Genomic DNA, 6123 nt, shown 5'->3' on the forward strand with positions numbered 1-6123 from the left:
ACGTTGGCTCTTGATTGAGGTCTTTCCTTCATGAAGACAAGGACCATCATCTCGTCTCACCGGTTACAAGGATTTGGGTTCCCCTGTTTTCTTCTAAACTGCTTTCTCTTTAGTGGTAACAGTGGTAAAAAAACAAACAAAACACCTCAGAATTCCTAGCATGGTGCATAGAAGGGCCATTTCCACAGCAAGCAAAGTTGTCCTTGCTGGACAGGGCCTGGGCATCAGCCGGGGCTCACTGTCACCCTCTGGTGGCTGGACAGAGAGCTGCCCATGCTCCTCCACCAGGTGGTTGGAATGGCTCTCATTGTTCTCCAGAAGTGAAAACCTCCTGTCCCTTTAATGAACATGGAAATCCCACAGTGACATCCTCCCCTCTTCTACCCAGATATTCTTAGGGGTGCCTGAATTTGCTGTAGATTTTCTTTGTCTTTTTAAAAAAATTGTGTGTTTTCTTTTTAGAGGAGAGAGAGAGAGAGAGAGAGGAGAGAGAGAGAGAGAGAGAGAGAGAGAGAGAGAGAAAAGAGAGAACATTGATCAGTTGCCTCCTCTATGTGCCTTGACCCGGAGTTGAACATGCAACCTCCTCGTACCCTGACCAGAACCCGTGACCTTCCTGCACATGGGGTGACACTCCAGTCAACCGAGCCACACCAGCTCAGGCTTGGTCCAGTCTTTTGCTTGAAGCTTGTAAAGAAAGGTGCTGTTTTCCATTTGTCAGAACTGCCTTGAATATGCCTATGTGAATAATCACTCTCCCCTGGGCGGTTCAGGAGCCCAGGCAGAGGTCCTCCATGTCTCTGGGTCCATCCCTATGGACGTCAGCCTCCTCCCCATCACTTAGGTTTGGGGATATATCAGTTAGCATTCTCCAGAGAAACGAAACTGAGTTCTTCATTGTCAGAAACTGGCTCATGTGACTGAAGGCTTGGCAAGTGAAAAACCCCCATAAAACAAAAAACCCCGAGGGGCTAGAGCCATAGGCTGGAGATCCAAGGAAGAGTCGATGTTGTAGTTCAAGTCCAAAGGCCAACTGCTGGCAGGTCCCTCTTGGCTCTGGGAAGTCCATCTTTGTTCTGGTTGGGCCTTCAACTGATTGGATCAGGGAGATCTGATTTACTCAAAGTTCACAGATATAAATGCCCAGCTCTCTCAGAACATACCCTCACAGAAACATCTGGAATGGCGTTTGATGAAATACCTGCGCATGCAGCCCAGCCATGTTGACACCTACAATTAATCATCACAGGATGTTCCTTGGGCTTACAGGTTCCTTGTCTGACCCCCACAGCTACACTCTCTTTTCCCTGAAGTGTGGGTTGCCAGCCATTCCAAGCCCTGAGCTGGAAATGTCTCTCACACTGGGGCCCTGGCCTCACGCCTAGACTCCGGGTCCTGGGCACACAGAGGCTTGGCCACCTAGGGACAGCACCTTCCCTCTCCCAAGCCTGTTTGGAAACGAGGAGTAGGGGCATCTCTCCGGGCTTGTGCGGAGGAGGTAATGAGATACCACACAGGAGAGAGCTTTGTAAGTGGCGAAGCGCTGTGTGCACACCTGTGTTTGTTCAGGGGTATCGGCATCCGAGGGGGTGGGGAGTTCTAGGACAACCTGCAGCCCTGGCTTTGAGGTGACCTCTGCTCCACTCACTCTGTCCTGGCCTCTGGGGGCAAACTCCACGCTGGCCACCTCTGGCAGGCAGGTTGAGACAAATGTCTCTGTGTTCTACTCCATCCCTGTTCTCCGGGTGTTCCTGGGGTTTGGGAGTCGACACCTGGCTCCATCAGTGACCTGAGTTCATGCCCAGGTGAGCAGGAAGTGGCACCCACTGGATGCTCCTTCCTCTCAGGCAAGACCCAGATGAGAGGCTGAGCAGAGACGCCAGGATGGGCCCAGCCCCAGATGAGCAGCTCTGTGGCTGTGAGCAGAGCGCCATGACCTTCCCATGTAACGGGCCTGCTAGAACATCTTGCGATTCCCAAAAGCATCAAGTGAAAAGTCACACAGAGGTCGTCTCAACTCCTCCTCCCCCATTTGGCCTCGTTATTTATTCATGTTGAATTTCTAGAACTAATTTCGGCGTTTACGAAGCTGACACTTGGTATTCGGCAAGTTCTCATCGAAGCACATGCAGTGGGATGGTGTGAGAAGCATAGTCCTGAGTGTCCAGTCCCAGGACTTCTGACAAATGCGTCCCCACCAAGATAGGGGGTGCTTCCTCCTGCTCCCAGGTTCCCTGTTCCCTCCCTGCTGCCCCAGCTCTTCCCCGCCTGGCGCTACTTGGCTCAGAATCTGGGCAATGCGGTCACGACCAGTTCCTGCCGGGGCGGGACCCAGGCTCTGTGTGCTGACAGTTCAATGCACACAGCGTGTTATTGTAGTTAATTTTAAAGTGATGCTTCTACCCAGCTGGTGTGGCTCAGTGGTTGAACATCAACCTATGAACCAGGAGGTCACAGTTTGATTCCTGGTCAGGGCACATGCCCGGGTTGCAGGTTTGATCTCCAGTGTGGGGTGTGCAGGAGGCAGCCAATCCATGACTGTCTTCATCATTGATGTTTCTACCTCTCTTTCTCTCCCTTCCTCGCTGACATTAGTAAAAATATACTTAAAAGAAAAATGAAGTGATGCTTCCTCAGGATCTTCAGCTGAACAGTGGGCACCAGGCCCCTGGAGGTCAGAGTGCTTTCCTCTTGTAGCTCAAGGGTGAGAGGAACAAGGTCCAGGACCTAGCCTGGCCCAGAGCAGGGACTGAGTAACTTTTGTTGAATCCATGACCCAAGAGGCCCCTCGGGGAGCAAAGGAGGCTGCGTGAGTAGGCATGTCACCTCTTGGAGTGAGCTGGAGCGGAGGCATCGCCTGGGTGGCAAACAGAAGTCTGGGGTGCTTTGCACCTGGAGTGTTGAGTGTGGGGAGGAGAAGCAGCGGTAGGCAGCTGAGGAAGGCCCTGGTCTCCCATCCTGACATGGGGAGGAGCCTGCTTTCCCACACGGGTTTGAAATGGGCTGTGACCACCCATGTGCCCACCCAGCGGGACCTCGAGCCTGCACTCAGACGTCCTGCACTCGGGTGGGCCCAGGTCCTGGCCATACTGGCCCACCTCGGGATTCGGATGAAATTCACAGAAAGGCCAGCCTGCTCTCTGCAATCAGAAGCTGTTAGACTGATGCGAGTCCCAAAATGCCAGCCAGCCCTGGGGGCACACGGCCACACCAGAGAAGGGCCTCGACACAGGCGTGCTCACCCTGGAGCTGCAGACAGAGAGGAGGTGGAAGTCTCCTTCCAGCTATGGGCCCACAGAGGCTGAGTTTAGGGTGATTCCTGTGCCCACTCACACGTGGGAGGCTGTATTTGGAAGGAAGACCTGGGTTGTCATGACTTGCATCAGAGGGGTCCTGACATGGCAACCATCAGAAAAGCACAAACACAGAGAACTGGCCACCAGGACTGCACTTGGGATGAACAAGAAACCGGAACAACAAGAAAAGGTAAACAGTAAACTCGTCATTTCAGGAAAAAAGAAGAAAAGAAACCGGAACAAAGTATGAGGAGCGACAGCAGCCCCTTGAGGGTCTTCAGAGGAGATTGAGGGCTCCCCTGCTCCCACACTCAGTGGAGCAGAGGGGCCGGTGAAACCTGGAGAGGGGGCAGGTCGCCCAGGACATCAGGATACAATTCTCCACACAAGGGACCCGAAAGAATATGCCGTGCAAAACTCAAAATAAAACCAAACACACAAAAGAGCCAGATGGTGAGTTTGATGCTTGAGGTTTATTTAGGTGAGAGAAGAAAAGGCACAGGTACAACAACTAAACGCTTTTCCAGGTCTTCAGGGACAACTCGAGGTGCTTCAGGTCTCGGTTCACAAAGCTCATTGACAGCACAGCTTGCGTCGACGGCCAAGGAATTTACACACCCCACTGACACGCTCCAGCACCTCACCCAAGATGGTAACTCGGCAGTTGCGTCTGCAGCGGCAGCGTTTTATTTTTATTTTCCCAGGTTCTGTGGAGAGTGGAGGAGGGTCAGGCACTGGGGAGGGGACTGGGAGGAGATCTTCTGAGAGAGGAACTCTCTAGTCACCCTGGCAAAACCTGCCAGATCAGGCTGAAAGGATTCACATGTTTCTCACAAATCACAAGGAATCTTACTGGCTCTGTGCGATCATGCAGGATCATCAGTTTTCTCTGATCCTAGTCAGTGATGTACATGCTTATGTCCTGCCCCTTCCCAACAACCTTCCTCTCCAACTCAGGGCAATTACTCCTCACCCCCAGTCATCCTCACACCCAATTTTGAGCCCAGACACCTGGCCCTTTCCAACAAGCCCCTCCTAATGGGCCACAGACCCCAATTGCACAGACCCCAGTTGGCTGGTGTCTCACCTGCAGCTCGAGCGAGGCGTTCCTCTCCTGTGAAGGAGATGGCCACGTCCTGGTCACCGTCCTTGGTCTGGTCCTCGTCCTCAGACCAAAGTTCACCCTGGTCCTTGGCTTCAGGCTGGTCCTGGGCGGGAACCTGGTCATCTGTCTCTTGGAGGGTCCGGGCCTGGGCCTGGAGGGCCACGAGGAGAAGGGCAGCCAGGAGAGTGAGGGTCCTCATGGCTGAGAGTCACCTGGAGCTGAGTGTCAGGTGAGAGGACAGGAGAGAGTGGTGTTCAGGGCACAGTCAGCCTGTACTTATAGGTCAGAAGGGAGGAGGTTAAGAGACACACGGTGCAGGAGGGAAGCTGTGCATTTGGCTGGCCTAGGGCCAAGGCCGATGTCGCCCTCAAAGCCCCTTTGATGCTCCTGTTCCTGCCCCTCCATCAAAGCATGTGTCCGTGTGCCGAGTGTCCACACTTGTTTCAAGGTGATAACGATGATAAGGACCTGCCATGTTTTCTGTTTCCCATCTGCTTGGATATTTACCTTCTGATGTTCAAAAAACAGGGAACTGTGCTCTCATTGAGTAAGTCAGGGACCAGAGGCCTCTGCTTTCTGATGTGGGCCCTGCTCACCTCTGAGTCCCTGGCCCTGGGACCAGCCCTTCCCCGATGGAGTGGAGGGTCCATTCTGCAGGTTCATGGCATCACTCCCTGTGGGGGAGTTTGTCAGGTCCTGGGGTGTAGGCTCCTGTGCTGGAAGGAGTAATTAATAAATTGAATTACTGCTTCACATTTGCAGTGACTCAGGCTCAGGTGGAGTGAGTTCTTGAGGACACAAGAGAAGGAGTTGGTGAGTGTTAACATTTATTATTGATCATTAAATTCTAGCAATTCACTTACATCCAAATGTTTGAAGTTATAAGCCTAACTCAAATGAATATCTTTTTACATACATCATCTTGTTTACTTGTGACCATCCTTTAGATAAATGTTTAGAAGTAGATTGCGGGATCAAGAACACTCCATTGAACAGACATTAATTTACAGTCCTCTGCAGAGGTTGTCCCGACATCACTCACTGAAATATATGAATGAGTGAAACATTTGAGGTCCCAGACTCTCCTGCAGGTCAGAATGGCCAATAAACAGAGTTTCAGTAAAATGTAAACCCTAGGAGGGCCAATTTTTGAATAATAAATTGAATTACTGCTTCACATTTGCAGTTATTTTTATTCTTGGATCTGTCAAATTTTCTTTCATCCCTTTAATTCTTTGATGACCCTATTATAGAGGTTGCCTTTCTCATCCTCCCCCCACTTTGCCCAGCTCCACCCAGTTCCCACCACCCTCTTCCCTGTAGCCATCTCCACACTGGTGACTGTGTCCATGGGTTATGCATATATACTCTTGGGCTAATCCCTTCACTTCTTTCACCTATACACCGCCCCTCCCTCCTGACAGGTGTTCCATGTATCCATGCTTCTGTTTCTATTATATTTGTCAGATTATTTTATTCATTATAGTCCACATGTAAGTGAAATTACATAGCATTTGTCTTTCTCTAACTGGCTTATTTCACTCAGTACAACAATGTCTAGGTCCATCCATGCTGTGGCAAAAAGTAAGATTTCCTCCTTTGTTATGGCCACGTAGCATTCCATTGTGTAAATGTGCCACAATTTTTTAATCCACTCATCTCCTGATGGGCAGTTGGGCTGTTTACAGATCTTGGCTATTGTAAAAACCAAGCAAACAAAAA

At 51.0% G+C, this 6123-nt stretch overlaps 1 long non-coding RNA gene across 1 annotated transcript; it reads right to left on the reverse strand.

Annotated features, from left to right (window-relative positions):
- Nucleotides 1-500: 500 nt before the first annotated feature.
- On the reverse strand, nt 501-3987 carry LOC107183642. The gene is made up of 2 exons (XR_001514427.1): nt 3635-3987; nt 501-984 (listed from the first exon to the last, which is right to left on the reverse strand). It is a non-coding gene; the product is annotated as an uncharacterized LOC107183642 (long non-coding RNA).
- Between the last annotated feature and the right edge of the window lie 2136 nt (nt 3988-6123).

This window comes from Myotis davidii, unplaced genomic scaffold, assembly GCF_000327345.1.
Source record: "Myotis davidii unplaced genomic scaffold, ASM32734v1 scaffold1820, whole genome shotgun sequence".
NCBI lineage: Eukaryota > Metazoa > Chordata > Mammalia > Chiroptera > Vespertilionidae > Myotis > Myotis davidii.